Below are 20,337 nucleotides of genomic sequence, written 5' to 3' on the forward strand. Positions count from 1 at the left end.
ATGTGCCACAGTAGTCCTTCAGTAACAATAGGAGCACATCAAATTCACACTTTTCCATCACCACAGTGAGTACTTGGGACTGAAGTCGTTTAAATGCCATTATGGTCCTATGTTACAATTGGACCCCATCCCTACACACTTTGCATGACCACAGTAAGTACTTGGGACTGAATGTGCTTAAATGCCACTATGGTCCTTCTGTAACAATGGAATTCATCCCTACACACTTTTAAGAGCACAGTGAGTAGTTGGGTCCAAATGTGCTAAACGTCACTATGGTTCTCATGTAACAATGGGACCCCCATCTCTACACACTTTGTATTACCACAGGGAGTAATTGGGACTGAATGTGCTTAAATGCCTCTATGGTCCTTACACAACAATGGGACTCATCCCTACACACTTTGTATCACCACAGTTTGTACTTGGGACTGAATGGACTTAAATGCCACTATGGTCCTTATGTAACAATGGGACCCATCCCCACACACTTTGCATCACCACAGTGAGTGCTTGGGACCAAATATGCTTAAATGCCACTATGGTCCTTATACAACAATGGGACCCATCCCTACACACTTTGCATTACCACAGTGAGTGCTTGGGACCAAATATGCTTAAATGCCACTATGGTCTTTATGTAATAATGTGACACCCGTGCCTACACACTTTCAAGACCACCGGGAGTACTTGGGAATGAATGTGCTTAAATGCCACCATGGTCCTCATTAAAAATGACACCCCAACTGTATACACTTTGCATCGCCACAGTGAGTTCTTGGGACCAAATGTGCTTAAATGCCACTATGGTCCTTATGTAACAATGGGACCCATCCCTACACACTTTGAATCACCACAGTTACTACTTGGACTGAATGTGTTTAAATGGCACTATAGTCCTTCTATAACAATGAGACCCCATCCCTACAGACTTTGCATCACCCCAGTGATTACTTGGGACTGAGTGTGGTTAAATGCCACTATGGTCCTTACACAACTATGCGACCCCCATCCCTATACGCTTTGCATCACCGCAGTGAGTACTTGGGACCTAATGTGCTTAAATGCCAATGTGGTCCATACGTAAAAATGGGAATCCCCCATCCCTATCACTTTGCATCACCACAGTGTGTTTTTTTGATCTAATGTGCTTATGTGCCACTGTAGTCCTTCGGTAACAATGGGAGCACATCAAATTCACACTTTTCTATCACCACAGTGAGTACTTGGGACTGAAGTCGTTTAAATGCCATTATGGTCCTATGTTACAATTGGACCGCATCCCTACACACTTTGCATGACCACAGTAAGTACTTGGGACTGAATGTGCTTAAATGCCACCATAGTCTTTATATAGCAGTTGGATTTACCCTGTGCTCTAAGTGTCTGTATTATGCCAAGGGTTACATCAGTGGGATAATTATATTAGTTTAGCAGTTGTCCCTCATATTAGTCTGGCGTACATGAGAAGAAGCATCATTATATTACCGTAGAGTGGACACGGTACTCCGAGTATGCTTAAATGCAAAGGTGGTCCCTTTTGTTAGTTTAGAAACACTACCTCCTACATCTTTTCCTTTAGCAGAAAAGGCATGTGAGACTTTAAACTTCTAATTGTGCATGTGATCCCTTCTGGCAGTCTAACATTCCATCTCTTCCTGATACCTTTGCATTACAAGAGAGGGTACTGGTGACTGTGAAGGTGGAAGCCATCCTCTCACCTGCTAGCATTACAGAAGTCCATGAGAACCAGAGGCCCTTTGTTTTGTTTTGCACTGTTAATGTGCAGTATTCCTATCATCTTGTGTGTAGTCGATATGAGCTCACTCATTTTCCTTATATTCAACAGTGGATGCACTTTCCTAAGGACCTTTGTACTAAAATACTTAAAGTGAATGATGATCATTGACCTCAACTGTATGCTTTATTTAAGGCCACTGTAGTCTCTTCATCTGCCAAGAAAGTGTATTAATTACCTCAGTTATTTTTGTTTTATGTGCAGAATTCCAATGTTTATGGTCCACAAGTGTGCCTTTCAGGTCAGGACTCCTTTGCTTATGGAAGCAGAGATTAATGACCTTAAAGCCCTTCTTTTGGGACTGTGGATACGTTTAGTATGTTGTCCATGGTCTTGTGAGTGAACTTGGGTTCCTGAGTCTTCACAGCCTTTTTGCTTTACTGTCCACTTAAGGCCCATTTCTCAAAGTATTAGTGTGCATAATAATTACGTTAGTATCCTTCCCCTTTGCAAGTACCACAGGAATTGTGACCCATTAGGTCCCATTTCTTGGCCTGTTAATATGCTTGATTATATCTGTGTGGGTTCCTATGCACTAGCCCAGGACACCTGTCCGTACTACCTTTCTGTTCCAGCAGGGAGTGCCCCCTGCACAAGACCGTTATACTAGGATAGTCCAGGCACACAGCTGTAACTGACTACAACCATACACATGGGGCACGAATGTGCGTAACTGCACATAGTTCGTTCCTTTTGAATATGATCCTACTCTGTTAGACCCCCTAAGTCACTAAGCCCTCTTTTCATGGCTTGTTACTGTGCATAAATTCATTTGTCCATGTTCCTGTACACTAGGTAAACATACCCGTCCTCAGTCCCTTAGCCTTTTAGTAATGTGTGCCCACTATTTTAAGAGCCTTGTATTTGTACAAGGTACACGATTTTAATTTACTGTACAATGTCCCTTGGATATTAATGTACGTAATTTTAACTTAGTTTGTCCTACCCTGTTGCCCTCAGTTTGCAGTATACCATGGTTGCCAACCCCTACATCCCCTTGGCCTGTTAATGTGCATAATTGCATTTGTCTGTGTTCTTGTGCACCAGACAAGCACACTTGCCTGTTCTATGCACTAGGTAAATACCCTACCTACTTCCTTAGCATTTTCAACAGGCAGTGCCCAGTAATGAAGACACTTTCACTTGGAAAGTTCATGGGCACAAATGCAATTTTCTAAGCATGTCCTGTATCAGAACCACTGTACCCTCTTTGCTTTACAGCAAGGAGGTGCAATTCAACGAATGCCCTTTCTTTTGGACTTTAATGTGAATGATTGCAATTGTCCATCTGTTCTGTTGGAGGAGGATTGCATCCCCCCGCCCCCTCTGCATTAGGGGCATGTTAACCATGAATGAGCTCTTCTCTTGAGGTTATTAATGTGCATAGTTGTTTCTGTATGTGGACCTGTGCAGTAGGAAAGGATGCTTTATGCCCTTGCCACTGCCTTTGAATTACTGCTGACCATCGTGACCTCAGCTCTTGAACAATTATATGCACCAATAACAATTATCCAAAGTATTGATTATTAGGTAGGATGCCTGAACCCTCTTTGTATGCATCAGGGATACTGACTAAGGCCCTTTTTGGGACTGTTAATGTGACTTTGCAATTATCTATGCCCCCTTCTGTTAGAGTAGGATGCCATTCCCTTGTACCCACTTTGCATTACTACAGGGGCAACTGAGCACACAAAACCTCTCCTGGCAATGTTTATGAGCACAATGGCAATTAGCAGTGGGTTTTCCGCAGCCCCAAACAGAAACCCATACTCCCACTCCTTTTGCATTGCTCCAGGGTATAAGATTCCAAGTAGTCATGGTCTTACCCTTACCTTCCCTCTCCCCAGCCCTTGCCTGTCCTTGCCTGCCCTTGGACCCTTCTGATGGACTATTAATACTCACAATTTCAGGTGTCCATGTATCTGACCATTAGATAATATTGTGCTTCCTCCTCCTTCCCAGCCCTGCCCAGATGTCATTGGTTTACCCAATGTATTTGTATTGCTGTAATGCCTCAGTTGCACTTTCCTTGGTCCCGCCCATCCATCATGAACCCCTCCATTTCTTAATTTGCATTGCTTCTGAGTAATGCTGACTATCCAAAGACCCTTCTGTGTTGTTAATTAACACAGTACTGATTGTCCTGTGTTTCAACCCATCAGCCCAAGATCTCCCTACCACTTCGATGTTGTGATTGTGCAGTGTTGACTACCAAAGCAGGCCTGAGTTAGGTGGATGGGCCTTCACTCCTTTCTCTGTATTTTTTAAGGATCCCAATTTCAATTATTGTCCCATCGTGGGGACAAGAACCATCCCTGGCCACCTCTGTTACTGCTTTACTGGGCGAAAAGCTCAAGGCAAGTCAGGCCCAGGGAGCTATTTTTTAAGAAAGGCATCTGAATTGCAAGGTGGAATTGATAACCTGGTCATTGAATTTTTGAAGTTTAAAAACCCATTTATACCATGTACCTGATGACCAGTGTCTCTCATTTTACTAAGGGTGGTGGGTCTGTGGATAGACCACTGTGACTCTTGATCTGGAGCACCAACCAGCCCCTACTTATTTCAAGATTGCTGTAAAAGGATGAAATAAGAGAACATATACTATAGATCACCTTGTTTGATTACTCTCTTACATAAAACACACCCTGTTTAGTTGTGCTCATTTAAAGTAGCCTCAAGCACCACAGTGAAGTAAGGACTTAGAGATGTGTTCCTGTTTCAAAAAAATAAGCCAAGATCTAATTCTTCTGGATGTAAATTGCAACAGTGAGCTAGCTGCTGCCTGGTAAAAATGAATACTAGCCTAGGCTCTAGTGTGCAGGGTGTTTGGTGGCAGAGAAGTATTTCATGAGAAAATAACTACTCATTACAACAGCGGTTCTTTGTAATCACTGAGAAAGGAAGGATACTATTTCCGTGAGAAGGATGCCAAAAGGTCGGCCCAGCTCAGGGTGCGGTTTGCACTAATAGCTCCTTGGACAGCTGTAAGAAGAGTCTCTGGCTCTTTAGATTACTGTAAGTACTACTTGGTAGTTACTAAGTCTTCTTCCCCCTGTTCAATTTTCTTTCTCTTGATGCTACCCATAGAAAAGTCAGAGGGTTCTGAAAGTCTCCTTGCCTGTTTCCACCTTATCTGCAATGTATATATATGATCACGATATGAGTTAACTAACAGAACTATAGAATTAATATTGTGTGCCTGGCTTTATGCTAGTTTACACATAAGTGAGCACTAGAAATGATAGAGTCCTACATATAATCTCATCCTCTAGATGGTTGTATTGGTGAGCTAATATAAGCACGCTTGAAATAACTTTAGGAAATGATAGTCAAGCGCTGTGTTGTATGAATTATAAGTTAGACTTTTTAAAAGTGAGCAACCAGAGTTTGAAGTTGACAGGAGTAACTTAAAGGGATGGGTTTACTTTTTCTCTTTGGTACTTGATATGATGACTATTGAAGCCATCTGGGTAGTCCATTTCGTTTATTTTTAATGTCATTTGGTTTTTACCTCTTTTGGAGGCATAGAAATCAGTTAAAGAGATAAGGCCTACCCATTGTGTTTGGCTGTATTCTGTGGCAAATTGTTGATTGTTAAATCTCATTATAAGCTTGAGATTTTCAAGGTTCAGGGGTTGGGGATATAAATCTGATGTGTTGGCTCTTTTTACCTTTTTACTCCATTTCCACCCAAGAGCAGATGAGAGTAGCATTGATTCCTTTTTAGTATGAGATATTTGTGGAACGTGCTTGGCAAGAGGGCAATGGAGAAGTATAAGTTTTACAAGAAAATCATGACCATGCCTAGTTTCTCTGATGTAAAACAAACACAAAGGTCCAGCTGAAAAATATCAACATAAAATTTGAAGCATTCTTTTGGGTACAGCCATTCATCCTAGCAGGAGCAAGAAGAACCATAATAATGAGCTGGCCTTCTCTTACTGCCCATTTTAATTTATGTTCATATTTCCTTGTCCCCCCTCACCAATGCCTGAAGACATTATTTGTCTGACCGACGGGGTGATATACGAATGGTCCTGAGCCTTCTTGGAAACGTGGTCTATGTATGCCATTGTTTTTCAAACTAAAATAACTTGTCAGGATGAAACACCTTTTACAGGAACAAAATTCTTTGCGATCCTAAAGAACGTGTGCTTTGAGGAAAACTGACTTTAAGTTTTTAAAATGTAAACATGTTTCTCAATTTCAAAATATCTTTGTCAAAGACATATAATGTTTTATATAATTTATGTAGGACTTGAGGATTCATGAGAACATATCCACAAATCTCCAGGGTTCTTATCACCCCAATTTGAGAAACACTGGTCTGTGCTTATGAATTACTAAACCAATTACCATTGAATATTAACATACAACTATAATTATTGGAATTTGTTTTAAAGGGATGAATTCTGAGCCAGTTCTGTACCGCTACTCAGGAAGGATGGAACAATATTAGGTGGATGGAAGCCTGCACTGGACAGCACCCAAAGGTGAATCAAGTCATTGCTCAAAATAAAATCTCTGGAAGGTTAACAAATAGTTCTTGGGCCAGATACTGGAATAAATAGCAATACAAAAGATATGATTCACGTAAAGGAATTTGTGGCTTACCGCACTACTGTATTCCTTGCTTCTTGCAAGTGCATTTGAATGAAGCACATGTTCTCTTACACGGACTGGATCGCTATTCTTTTTCATGGGTTTGGGGGCAGAAGGAGTGAGATGCCAACAAAGGAATGAAAAAATTGAGAACTGGGAATCAGAACACTTAGCTTTTGATCCTGGCTCTAACCTTGGATCGAATCTCATCTATCTCAACTTCAGTGACTTGAATACCTCAACCCCTTTTGTCATTTGGAAAATCTTCAAAAGGTCAAAAAAGAAAGCACTTAAAAATTTTTTCGCCATTTCTCTAAATGATTATTGTGATTTCTTTCCTGACTTTCCTCCTTCTAGAACCTTAATATATATATATATAGGATTGGAGGAAGTATCCTCACCCTAGTTTTGTGCATCTTTTTCCATATCCCCCTTTAGCTTTTCCATTTATCTTTCTGTAATTTATCTACACATTTCTCTAACCACCTCCCTGAATTATAGAAGATCATAAGACCCAGGGTTGCCATGATTAAACATCATAATTTCTTTTCAGGGTATCTGGGCCCTGGTTATCAAATGTACATCTGGATAGGAGTTTGTGACTTGAAGTACAGAATTAAAAGTTGATCTGTGGTAGCTGCTTAAACATTGTTATCTGTGAAACTGTCCCGGGAAAATTTTTACCTGCTTAAAGAGAAGGGAACTGATACCTGACCTGAGCCAGTAACTGTTCCCCCGAACCTTAGAGGCTTAGGTGGCAGAGTACCGATGTGTGTGGTTACATAAAGCTAATGCCTTTCTTTGCCTCAAGTCTTATAGACTGAATCGGAAGAAAACTTGATTTCCCCGCTACCATATTTCTGGCTATAAATCAGTAGCACTTAACACTGGTGTCTTTCAAAATTCAGTTCAAGTTGGATCTCAAGTATTTGTTTGAGACTTAGCTGATCTGCTGAATTAACAAGTTAATTAACAATTAACCTCATAGGGACTGTACTAACAAACATAGCATAAGAGGAAATCTGTTAATGAACAAGATGAACAATCGAGTTTAATTGCTAATTTTTTTTTAAATAACTTTTTGATATTATGGATACTTGAATGTTTGGGCCTTATGTATTTCAATTTTAAAACTGACAACAGGTAAATGCCTATTAACAAAAGAAAGAGAGCAAGTCTTTAGGCCAGATTTGCAAACAATGATGGTACCTACTATAGTAAAATCTGGAACATAGACTTGCCAGTTCTCAGGTTCCATTTTGCTCGCTTTTTAAAAACTCTGCATATTTTATAAGCCTTCAGCATCTAGTTGGGAGATTTAAAAAAAAAAAAAAAAACAACAAAAACACCCAAAACTTTTTATTTTAGAACAGTTTTAGAGATTTACAGAATGATTCTAAAGGTACTACAGAGAGTTACTGTATACCCCACACCCAGTTTTGCCTATTATTAACATCTTACAGTACTATGGTACGTTTGTCATAATTAGTACAGCAATATTGAAACATTGTTACTAGAGACAGTCCATACTTTATCCACATTTCCTCAGCTTTCTCCTAATGCTCTTTTGATGTCCTAGGATTCCATCAGGATACCACATTGCATGTTAGTCATGTCCTCCTTAGGCTTCTCTTGGTTTTCGACAGTTTCTCAGGCTTTCCTTGTTTTTGATGGCTTTGACAGTTTTGAGGACTAAATGGTCAAGTATTCTGCAGAATGTTCCTCTATTGGGATTTGTCCAATGTTCTTCTCATGACTAGACTGGGTAGATGAATTTTCGGGAGGAAGACCACAGGAATAAACTGCCATGCCACTCTTGCTTCTTAAGAGTACATACTATCAACATGACATATCACTTGATATTGACTGATCACTTAGATTCTACAATTAATATTTTGTTATATTTGATTAAACTTCTAAAAAGGAAAAAAATCATATGCACACTTTAGGTTCAGGGAAATCATTTTTATGCTAAAGGGAATGAACAAAACAGGAATAAGATCTTTTTGCTTAGATCTATAATACAATTACATCTGTAATACAAATCTATAAAACACAGCAAGTGTGCAGGATAGTAGTGAATAAATGGCTGTTAAAATGTGTTTGCAGTGTGGCATGTCTCTACTGGCACATGCTGTGTTAATGCACTTAACCAAATGGCCCTTCCCAAGGTGCTTCAACATTTTGTTATTATAGCACATAGCAGTGCTATTTGTCTTATTTGGCACAAGCCACTTTTATATATTGTTTTCCCCTGTTCTTTTCTTTAAGCTACAGGCAACAAAACTAGTACCATTTGCCACCAATCTGGCAATGTAATCCTCCATTATGAGGTAATCATCTAGCTGATCCAGACTATCTTTATGGCGAAATATGGTAGACAGTTTGTAGAACACTCCTATAGCCCTGAGAATCCTTGCCCAGACCTCAAGGTTAAAAGACCTTTGAACTGAGAGAAGACCTGGGTTTAAGTATCACTGTGCCACCAACTGTTGTAAAAAACAGAGGGGAGTCTCATCTATTGGCCTCCCAGCTTCCTTATCTAGAGAATGAAAATGTTGGAGTACATGATCATTAAATCCTTTCTAGTGATGATTCTGTGACTTGTGTAGTGTTGGAGTATTTGAACCAGCTGGATCGCTATGCCGCTTGGTCTTTATCTCTAAAATATCTTGACATTTTGTTGGGCTATGAGATGATAGATCAAGAGTCTACAAACTCTTGCAAATGAATATTGAATCCCAATGAAATGTGTGGTTCTGTATCAGTACCAAAATGTAACCATCTTCTCTGGCCTTAGATTCCCTGTAAGAGAAAGGGACTGCTCTTTCTATATGTCATCACTATGATAACAAAAAAAATGAGGAGGCTTTGATGCTAAAGTGGCCACATCAGTAAATATGGTTCAGAGTAGCTCAGAAGATCTGGGGAGACTGGAATAGTTGTTTTCTTTTAGGTACCCTAACCAGGCAGTATATAAATGAATTTGAGCTTGGATCTATTTAAAAATTCTTCGGGCAAATTTGCTTGTACATCATTAATGGGGCTTCAGGAGGGAGCACAGTGAATATATATGTATGACTGCCACGTTTAACTGGAAGCCTGTGTTTGGGGATGAAATATCTAACCTTAGGTTAAGTAAGGATGGGGAAGGATATTGCCAAGAGATTTCTGAAGCCTATTCTGCTCATAATGAGAACGTCATAGAATATCAGTTTTGCTTTACTGAACATTTTATGTAGAGAATAGACTTGAGTAAGTGATCTTTGACATACTACTGTTAGAATTTGTTTGATATTGACATAAAGGTATTATAAATAAAAAGGGAACTCCTGATCAAGAATCAGGAAGCCACATGTAGTTCTTTCCACACTATGCCATACCATGCGAAGTGCTTTCGACATTGCAAACGTGGCTTAGACCTGCTTCATTTCAGTAAGCTCCTATCCTATAGTAAAGACAACTCACCAATTATTCAAAATGCTCGAGGCCATTGTGTCTCTAAGCAGTAGTAATTGCCCTGCTACCTTGCATCTTGAAGTGTTTTCTTCGGCAAGAGCATGACCTTTAGGCTACAAATTTAGTCAGCCCTTAAGGTGAGTGTTGGCTTGAGCCATATTTTCATTTAGTTCTTTTTCATACTTTCCTAACCTTCTGTGCTTGCCGTTCATTACAAGACCTTATGGAGACCATACCAAGACCTTAGGAGACCATACCAAGACCAGACCAAGACCTTTGGGCTAGAGAGGACACACCTATATCTAATGATTCAGTTAATGCTTCCTAGTGTTGTTGTTGCTGAGGTTTTTTTCAATAATTTTGGTATCCTGTCCTACTGAGCCCTGTCTTTATTCTTCAGAAAGACATTCTGAGCATTGGACACCTCAGGACTGGTCTACAAACAGCTCTAAGAAGCTCCACGTTCAACACATCTTTTCTTTTGAGAAGCTGGATGCGCTCCAAGTACTCTAAGAGGATGGCTTGCAGGCCACTTGGACCAAAAGGTAGTTCGGGGAGCTCATTGGTGGGGGAATTCTGTCTTTGGCTTTAAGGGCTTTAACTTCCTACAGCTCTCCTTTTTAAAACAGGACAGCCAGTTTTCATCAGTTCCTACTGTGTTTTAGGGGGGTTTTTGCATATACACACATTTTAGCTTTCCAGAGTGAGTTTGGTTTATTTCGTTTATCCCTCAGAGCCAGGCTCCAGTGGGGCCTCTGAGGGCAAGTGTACTTGATTCCCTTTCCATAAATGAAGAGTGAGAGATGCAAAATAAAATTAGTTCCTTCCACATCTCATAGCTACTTAGGAGAGAAAAACGAACCTATACCTTCTGATTAGTAGGCCTTGAAAATTATTTCTACTTGCCTTTAGAAGATGGGTAGCAAATGCTGAAGATTTGCTGGTGAGTAGTACCAACTTGATCTGTGTCATAGCCCTGTTTTGGCAGGCCTAATTCCATTGTCACTGTCATGCCATTTTAACAAGTTGAGGGTTTGTTAATATGAAAAGCCATGAAATTGCTAAAAGGTAGAATAACAGAGACCCAAGGGTTTGTAAGCTATTTACTGGGTCCCTGCACCTTGTTTTTCTTTTTGTATAGATTTGTTTAGCTGTCTTAATAACGGGTTTTATATCGCTGTAACCATTTTTTATTTCTCTGAATATCCGGGACTTGGAAGTGTTTCATTTACATAAGCTGTTCAAGAAGTGTACCGTGTGGACTGAGTGGAAAACAATTGTGTTTACCTTGGCACTGCTCGAGCATCTCACTACTTAACATACAGATTAAAAATTATTGGGGCTTTTCCAAGGGGCTTCATAGCTGTCTTGGTTGAGAAAGCTTTGGTTTTTTTCTTCTATTATTTTCAATGCCTTGATTTTTTGACCCCCCCAAACTTTATGATGAGAACACAAGGATGTTAATAATCCACACCAATGGAGACTGGACAATAAAGCACAGTATGGGAACTTTGCTAATTATTCAGCTCTAAATTGCTTTTGGAAATGAGGGGAAGTTCAAGGAACAGAACTGGAATGAGTAGAAGAATTTGCCTGTTTATAGAATATAGAGCTCCTCACAGTGCTCAGTCTGCAGAGCTTAATTTAACCACTAGTTGCTCATTGGAAGAGTCTTTCACTGTGTACTGCATTTCAGTCATTATTTTTCTTTTCTCTCTTCTCCAGATCTTCCTGAGAAGAATAGGCTTGTTGCTTTACAGTCGTAGTGACCCATTCCCTTTGACGGTCCCTAGGTGGAGATGGGGCATAAGGATCCTCCAGGGGAAAGGCTCACTACCACTGGGTAACAACCCTAGGCCAGGAGGTTCAATCAAGATTCTTTCCTGGGCCCCGATAGGAAGCTCAAGTCTCAAGACAACATCAGAGGTGGGTAAGCTGTCCCTAAACATGTCATGAGGAAACTGTCTCTAATTTCGATCCTCTAGCTCAGTGATGAGAGAGGCAGAATAGGGGCTGCAGGTTGGGACATGAAGGTGGCCATTCAGTGTAGTAAGTCCTGATTATACAGATTAGAGTTCAACTAAAGAAATAAGGCTGTGATAATGGTGGTGTTTCCAGTGGCTCACCAAATAGCATTAGGCAAGACATTTTCCTATTTATATCACAACTTCCTGGTCTGTCGAATGCCGAAGTTGTATTGGTTTTATCTCTAAGGATCTAGAAGCTTCAACTTTATACATTTCTAGGCTCTATAGACACTTTCTATAACTCACTAATTTGAATCTCCCATAAGTCGAGCGCAGTACTCACTTAATACTTCATTATGGCATTCACATAGTTTCCCTCCCTCTCTCTCTCTTTTTTTTTTTTTGTAGCTCCTGATTGTTCCTTTTATACCTACCATAATCATCTTTCCTAAAAGCAGTGCAAGGAGCAAGAAATCTGAATGCACCAAAGGAAGACTGATATGCCTGACACTGGCACTTTAGAAGAGCAAGATGAAGTAAGTTGTTGGTGGATCGCTTTAGAGCTCAGAGCCATTTGTTGGAGGTTTTTGTGGGTTGGGGTATGGTGATCTAACGCAGAGGGGGCCTGAATGTGATATGGGAGAATGACCAGTAACCTGTGCAGGCACACCTCAGAGATAATTGCAGGTTGGGTTCCAGACCACAGCAATAAAGCGAGTGTCGCAATAAAACAAGTCGTAATCTTTTTGCTGTTGGAGGGTCTTGCCTTCAATTTGTAAAAGCACAGTAAAATGAAGTGCAATAAAACAAGGTCTGCCTGGATTACCAACTGGGTTCACTGAAGCAACTCAAAGATAATACTGTGTTCCAGTTGTGTCACAGGGAATTTAGTAATACCTCATCTGTTCTTTATCTTCACTACATAGATTCTTTGCCACTCTTACCGTGTTTCCCCCAAAATAAGACCAGGTTTTCTACCGTATTGCTCTGAAAATAAGACCGGGTCTTATGTTAATTTTTGCTCCAAAAGATGCATTAGGGCATATTTTCAGGCGATGTCTTATTTTTTTCATGTACAACAATCTACATTTATTCAAATACAGTCATGTCATCTTCTGGAACATCGTCATAACATACTTAATGCATCCATCTGGCTGACGATCTTAACTGGGGCATATTTTCGGGGTAGGTCTTATTTTTGGGGAAACACGATAGAAGTCTAAACATATAAAAACCTAAAACAAAAAAGTTTGTTTTTTTGCTGAAAGGAGAGTGGCCCTTTCTTATCTCCTCTTGTGAGAGAATCTGTCTGCAGTAAAGATTTAGTGCTAAAGGAAAGCCAGTATTAGAATTGTGAAGGGTGTGAAGATCAAGTCCCTTTTCTAAAGGGGTGGGGAAAGAAGTTTATTTGACACAATCTGAGTGGCCACCACTACCATCTAGTGGCAGGCAGACATGTTTTGGTTCTATGTACAATTCTGAAGGTGAAAGTCTGTAAGAAGAGCATCTGTGTTGGTTGTGGTTGTTATTATAATTATTATTGGTGGTAACATACCTAATATTGGTACTGATAATATCTTATTGTAGATACTAATGCCCTTTTTGGTTTTCTTTTGTCTTCTCCTTGTGATGTTTATTGTGCCCCTCTTCCTCTGAATGTCTGCCTTGGCTTATCTCTTATCTCAAAAGTGTGTATTTCTTTCTTTGTCTGTTTCTTCCTTGAATGTCTTTGGTCTTTGTTCTCTAAAGTGTGTCTTTCCCATTTGTATGGTTCTCTTGTTAGTTTCTTCTCTGTGTCTCATTTTCTTTTTTGTTCACCGTGTCTCATTTTCTTTTTTGTTCATGAGAGTGGTCTGTGCCTTGTCTTTGCTCTCCCAGACCTGGCTCTTCTTTCCCTTTGTGTCTCTGCGTCACATCTGGGTGCTTTGTGCTCATTTCTTGTCCTGCCTACCTCTCTTTTTTTCTCTTTGTGAACTGATTGTTTGTCACTCTCTCCCCTTGTTCGTTTGACGTTTTACCTTTTTCTGATTCTACTGTTTCTACTCTATCTTGGCTTTCTCTTTTCCACATGTCCTTTCTGCCTCTCTTGGGCCATTTACTCTCTTTTTTCATGCTCTGTGTGCTTCTGTGTCTCTTTGTTCTTTGTGATTTTCCATTTCACCAGTCCTCTCTATTCTCGTTTCTTCTCTGCTTTTCCCCTTCTACTGACTTTTGGGTCTTTCAGCCTCTTCATGAGTCTGTGTCTCCCCCTCCTTGATGTCCTATACTCTTCTCTCCTTGCATATTTTTTGTGCATGTGTGTGTTTGCTCATGTGTGCATGTTTGTGACAAAGGGGCTTCTAAGCCCTTTCTAATAGGTGCAGAGTGTCAGCTATCAAAATAAACACTGCAGAGCAGTTCCTATGCCAGACTGTCCTGTGCAATGATCCCAAACTAAAGAAGGCCCAAGGGTCCAGACTGAAGTAAAAGCCAACACCTAACATGGACACAAGGTGGAGGGCCCAAGTAGAAGACAGATGTTTGAGACTTGAAACCTGAGGACTAAAATGGAAAACCCATGCCCCATGATAGATAGAAACCTCACACCTGAGACCATTGGAAGCCCCAAGTGCCACGATGTACAGAAGGTGGCCCTTGTTGGACAGAAGAGTTGACTGAATTGGATAGAGGGCTGAAGACCCAGGATGGGAGGCTGAAAGCCTAAGAGTGGGGACTCATGGAAAGGCCTGACACACAAGGCCCAAGATCTGAGATAAAAAGACCCACATAAAGACCCACATCAGACACACATAAAGACCCAGGAGTCAAGCCTCTCTACGTGGACTTCAAGGCTATCTTAAGACTAAATTGTGTGGGAAGCTGCGGTCCTATGACCCAGAATCCAAAAGGATAGAAGCTCCAAGATCAAGCCGAGCACCCTAAACTTCAGATCTTTTCTGTCCTCCCTTCTCTTGGACATTTTCCTGTCTCCCCTTCCAGTTCTCCTATCTCCACTTAAGCCCACTTATTTTCAGATGTCTTTTTTGATGTAAGAGACATCTTTAAATTAGCAATAGTATGCCTGAGCCAGTTTTTATCACACTTTTGAGATATTTATTACATTTTTGGTGTGTTTTTTTTTTAAAAAAAAAAAAACACAAAAAACACTTCCATTTCTCTTCACCTCCACTCCATTTGAGAGAGACATATAGGTGACATTGTATTTCAGTCCCCCCCTTTCCTCAGAAGCTAGTCTAGGCTGATGAGAAGGGGAAATAAGTGCCAGGCTATCCAGGCCAATGAGAAGGATGAGACAAGAGATACACAGATGTGCCAGGCTGCTGAGAAGCACCAGCCTGCACAACTTACTTCTTTGAGCTTTGGTGAGCAAGATTCCTGCCGTTTGGCATTCCTAGTGATGTTCCCCAAAAGGATGACTGAGACCCAACGAGGCAGCCTGAACCCCCTGCTCATAGTAGTGGCCTCAGAATTTGGTAGATGGCACCAACTCTGCCCTTGGCTTTAATGCCCACCTCTAGGCTTAAAGGTTAGAGAACTTGGGAATACTTAGCAGGTTGAATCCTTTCCTTGATTTCTTTCCTCTTATCATGAGGGAAGATAATTTAAATGGTTGACAATGTATATGAAAGCAAGGTGTTCTCATTAATAGTGTCGTGGCAGCCATGCACAGCTAATATTTGAAAGTGCACTGTCAGTTGTGAAGTGTTATGTAAATTGGGTCATCACACCCTTTTTCTCTAAAGGGTCAGATGGTAAATATCTTAGGCTTTACAAGCCATATTGTCTCTGTTGCATTTTTTTAAACAATGCTTTAAAGAGGAAGAACTATTCTTAGCTCATGAACCAAGTGGATTTGGTCTGTGGGCCATAGATACCCCAGATGCAGATGCTAGGGACTGTGCTGAAAATATTAATTTCCTTGTGTGCTGTGCCTGTCCCTTTGTAAACCATGAAAGTGCTTAGACTTCTAAGTTTCAGTTTATGAATAGATATTGATTACACAGTATATACATCCTACTGTCTAAGCACTGGATATAAAGATTAAAAGAAGCATGAATAAAGTGCTTTGTCAAAGGTATACAATACTATGCAGATATTAGGAATTAAGTGGTTGATAAATAAATAATTCATATATTTATAGCCATAGTGTTTCTGCTGCTATGGTGATTCTGAGTATAAATAAAGTATTCCAGGTAGCAGAAAACACATGGAAACTGCTTTTAAAGTATACAATATACAGCAAACACAAGGGAGTAAGTTATTGTGATGACTTATAATGTGCGGATAACATGCTAGGAACTCAGGATGACAAGGAAAATAGAAAGTATTCTCAATTTAGAATTAAAAATTTCAGCTAGGAAGTGCATTTTGAAGGGCTTTTTTTTGTAAACTAAAACACTAAATAAATGCCAATGGGCTACATGTTAATGAATGAATGAATACTAATGCCTTTTATGTGCCAACTATTGTTATGAGGAAAGAAGTGTAAATGGTTATGCAAATTGAGAGTTTAAATACTTGTTAAAGGACTAAACATCAGTTGCCTACTATGTGAACTCACGGTTATGGCACTAAGGAGCTTCATGCACTTATCATTTCATTGTGCCTACAACTGAGGAGAAGGCAATACAGATACTAGCCTTATGAACTGTAAAGCACCATAGAACTAGAACTACTGATTTTCTCATTTGGTGCTGAGTACTATAGGCTTATAACATTGTATCACAGTTCTCAGACTATGAACCAGTGTTGGAAAAAACTTGGGAAAGGATTATTCGCTATTGAACACTCTGAATATAATCTGTAAAAGATTAAATGTATGATGAATGCGAGACTGGATAATAATTGTATATTATGTACCAGTCTTTTCGCTAGGCATCAAGATGTAAAGATAATCCATCTTTATTGTGTCCTAGGTAGTAGCATATAATCTGTACAGTCAACTTGTAAGTCTTAAACTGCTGTACATATATAAGCAATATCTGCTCATTGAACATCAATGATTTACTCTCTCTTATCTCCAGAGATGCAAAGTTTCATTATTGTTATTGAATCTGCAGCACAGGCTTGGGTCTACGTTTACGAAGCCTACTGTTCTATACAGATAAGGAATTAACTGCTGGCTGAATGAATGATTACTGATTACTTTCTGTGAGGCTCAGAACTGCATATTCCCCATGATACAAAAATGATTTTATCCTTATAGGATGCTCACTGGAGGGAATGAGATTCAGACTAAACGGTTATTTAATGATGTAAACATGGGGAAAATAGAATTGTACAAAGCAATATGCTAAATCCTGAGCTAGGTAGAAAGATACAACCCAGACCAGAAGGCTACTTGCTCCCTGGCCTGACTAAAGAGATGGGAGATGTTGTTTTTTAAAAGCAAGCTGTTCTGATTCTCCCTCAGTTTTTTGAATGCTGAATACTGAAGATGGAGGTGAATTACATCTACCCTGGCCTGGCTTAGAGACATTTAAGGCATAAAAATAAATGGCTCGGGTTTTCTTTTAAGTTCATTTGATAAACAGAGCATATTTTATGTGAAATGGATCATTCTAGGTCCTGAGCATTACAAAAGTGAAATGGGCTTACTCTAAAGGGCTTTAGATGACAGATCATAGCTGAAGATCTGAAAACAACTTTGAGTTTTGAGTAAATATTTGAGTACCTGTTTTCTGGTCCAGAAAACCCATTGACTTGCCTTGGAGATTTAAAAAATAGGGGGGAAAAAAGGCATGGTTCTTTCAATATAAAATGACATTTTCCCTACTTCTACAGTCCCAAAGTCACTTGCTCATTGACCTAAATTGAAGCCAGAATGATCAAGCGCTCAGGATTTCTCCTTTAATTCATTAATTTAAGATTCTGCTTTTGTTGTAGTTAAATGGTTTAAGATGAGAAGGTGAAACAACTGGTTTTAAAAGTATTTGCTCGTTGGCTTGGCTTAAAGTCAGGAAGTCACTTGAGCAATAAGAGATTCTTTCTAGTTTTTCCATATTTTGTAAAAATGTATTCACTCTGAATAAAATACTGTCTGAGGAGAGTGAATAGATTCAAAAGACCTAGACCAAGATTCACTTAAAGCTTACTGGCTTATGGTAGAAACAACAAAGTTTATGACTGCAGTTCTTTCATTTGTTGAAGAGCCTTCATTGAGCAGCTGTGATAATAAGATATTGAGAAGTAATGATTAAATAGATCAACTTCTCTTTGGCATGTTTCACAGAGTGGGAGTAAGAGAGGCTTTTATTTATTCATTCATACAAACATTGGAGAAGGTGATGCTAAATGAAATAGGTCTGGTACAAAAGGCACTTTGTCTTGGAGATGCAATTGAAAAACAAGAAATGGAATGAAACCTTTTCATTTATTCATTCATTCTACAAGTAGGCCTATTGTGTATAAGGTCCTTTGCTAGGTTCTCTGTTGGCCCCAAAGACATGAACAACTGAATGCTTTCCCAAAGAAATTTTAAAATTTCCTTTTGGGTTGTTTTTCTGATTAGGGGCTTTGTCCCCGAACAACATTGTACAATTTAATTCCCACTCCATATTTCTTCTACCAGTCTGGCCACTACAATAAGCAGGGTTTCCACTGAGCTTGCTCCTTAAGTTGTAGGAACCCTCCTTATAATAGACATTTTATTTTTCCCATCCCATCCCTCATAAGAGAAAGCTGTGACCACTGCTGGGCAGAAGGAGGGATGACGAACGGCTAATTCCCAAACCCTGGTCTCAATGGCACCAGCCTTGGGGGACCTCTCATACTCGAGCCATACTTGCTGTTGAAATGCATTTACCACTTCTATCTATTTTCTACTCTTTATCTTTTACATTCTTTCAAATATCCACTACCTAAGTAGACCTCTGAAGAACAATTCCCAGATAGTACGTAGCAAGATTGGAGACGGAGACCTGATTCTCTTTTGTAACAGCTTTTCAACTTACACTTCAGAAATCTCCTTCATCATCAAAACCTGCTCAAGAAAGAACTTGGTATAGCAGAATAATGTCAGTGAATGAAAATTGTTTAATTTTTACCATGCTGAAATTTTAAGAATCATAAAAATCAGAAAAATTGGAAGTAATTGGCAAAAATTGGAAAAATACCGAAAACAACCCAAAACCTCTAAATCTAGGCCCTCCGGGCTTTGACCTTTTCTATTTTGAAATCACTCACAGAGGGTGGGCTAGGAGGAAGAGTGAAAGAAAAGGTCAAACCTGTTTCTGAGGGCAGCCTGCCTTTAACTGGATTGGTCGATAGGCCATCACTTTCTCCAGGTCTAACTGGGATTGCTTTTTTTAGTTTAGTGCAATTCCAATAACTGGTCATTGTTGAGATGATAAAATTCTTTGTCACCACTCATTTCTCTAAGTTCTTGAGAAACAGTTTTTGGCTGAATGGTTATCAGCTAAGCCTTGGGTTAGATAACTATGGGATTTATTAATTAAATCAATTTGAAGAAGATTTGAGGGTGGTGGGTGCATTAGTAGAAAGTGGAAAGGAGAAAGTAACTGAAAGCCTTCCTTTCGCAGTTTCTGGCACCCTCCTACTACTGACAAAACAAGAACAAAATAACTTGCCACCATCTGATTTTTGTGGCATAAAGGAAGTTGTGAACAAATCGGTCTTCCTAGGAAATGGCTTTATCTCTACCCTTCTGCCTCAAAGGGAATGCATGCCAAAATGCTCCGGTAAACCGAAGACACTCTTTGACTTGTGAACTGATGTGAGATGCAGAATCTCTGAGCCTTGAGTGTTTTGAAGATTGAAAAGTCTTGCTAGCATGGGTGACCCTGAAAAGCAATTGAAAGCCATCTATCTACATGTCACAACTGAGAAAAATTGGGGGGTATGTTGTCTAGTGTCAAATAAAATGTACTGTTTTGGAAACTTTGTGTTTTGATGTGACAAACTGTACCTCACTGTCCCTAACCACACACGGGATCTCATTTTTTTGTCCTTTACTACCTTAATCACCCAGTTTGGGTAAATTATTTGAGGTCACATTTCTTTCTAGCTTTAGTTGCTTTGGTCAGGAATACTGAGAAGCACAAACGCAATAAAATGTGAGAAGCAAAAATTTTGAGGAAAAGGCAGGATATGAATAGGGAATAATAAACTATTTGTAAGTATGTGGGAAGTAGGATGCACTCAGGAAGGAAATCACTAATTAAAGAAGTTAGCAGCAGGTGAATCCCTCAGCAGGTGAAGGGACCATTGGGGTTCCTAGAATTCAGATTAAACTGGCAAGGACATATCCTTTTCAAACTGAAGCCTGAACAGCTGGCCTCACACATTAGTCAAAATTTGTTATAAATGAGCCTCTGACTCTTGGCAGCTTCCATTCCCTCAGGGGCTGACTTCACCAGTTTTGTCATATTTGCTGTACTCACTCTTAGGTTTTGTGGTACCTTTGGTCCTCACCATTCTCATTCTGTTGTAATCCTGTAACGGAGAGGAAAAGCACCATGTTTTCTGTTTAGTGAAGAAAAGTCACAC

At 39.7% G+C, this 20,337-nt stretch overlaps 1 long non-coding RNA gene across 1 annotated transcript; it reads left to right on the forward strand.

The window, feature by feature from the left end:
• The first annotated feature begins 568 nt into the window (after positions 1–568).
• LOC117023805 (uncharacterized) lies at positions 569–19,728 on the forward strand. The gene is made up of 6 exons (XR_004423262.1): positions 569–4,816; positions 6,205–6,294; positions 10,263–10,407; positions 11,588–11,788; positions 12,238–12,365; positions 13,519–19,728. It is a non-coding gene; the product is annotated as an uncharacterized LOC117023805 (long non-coding RNA).
• The last annotated feature ends 609 nt before the right edge of the window (positions 19,729–20,337 follow it).

The sequence above is a fragment of the Rhinolophus ferrumequinum genome, chromosome X (genome assembly GCF_004115265.2).
Source record: "Rhinolophus ferrumequinum isolate MPI-CBG mRhiFer1 chromosome X, mRhiFer1_v1.p, whole genome shotgun sequence".
NCBI classification, from domain to species: Eukaryota; Metazoa; Chordata; class Mammalia; order Chiroptera; family Rhinolophidae; genus Rhinolophus; species Rhinolophus ferrumequinum.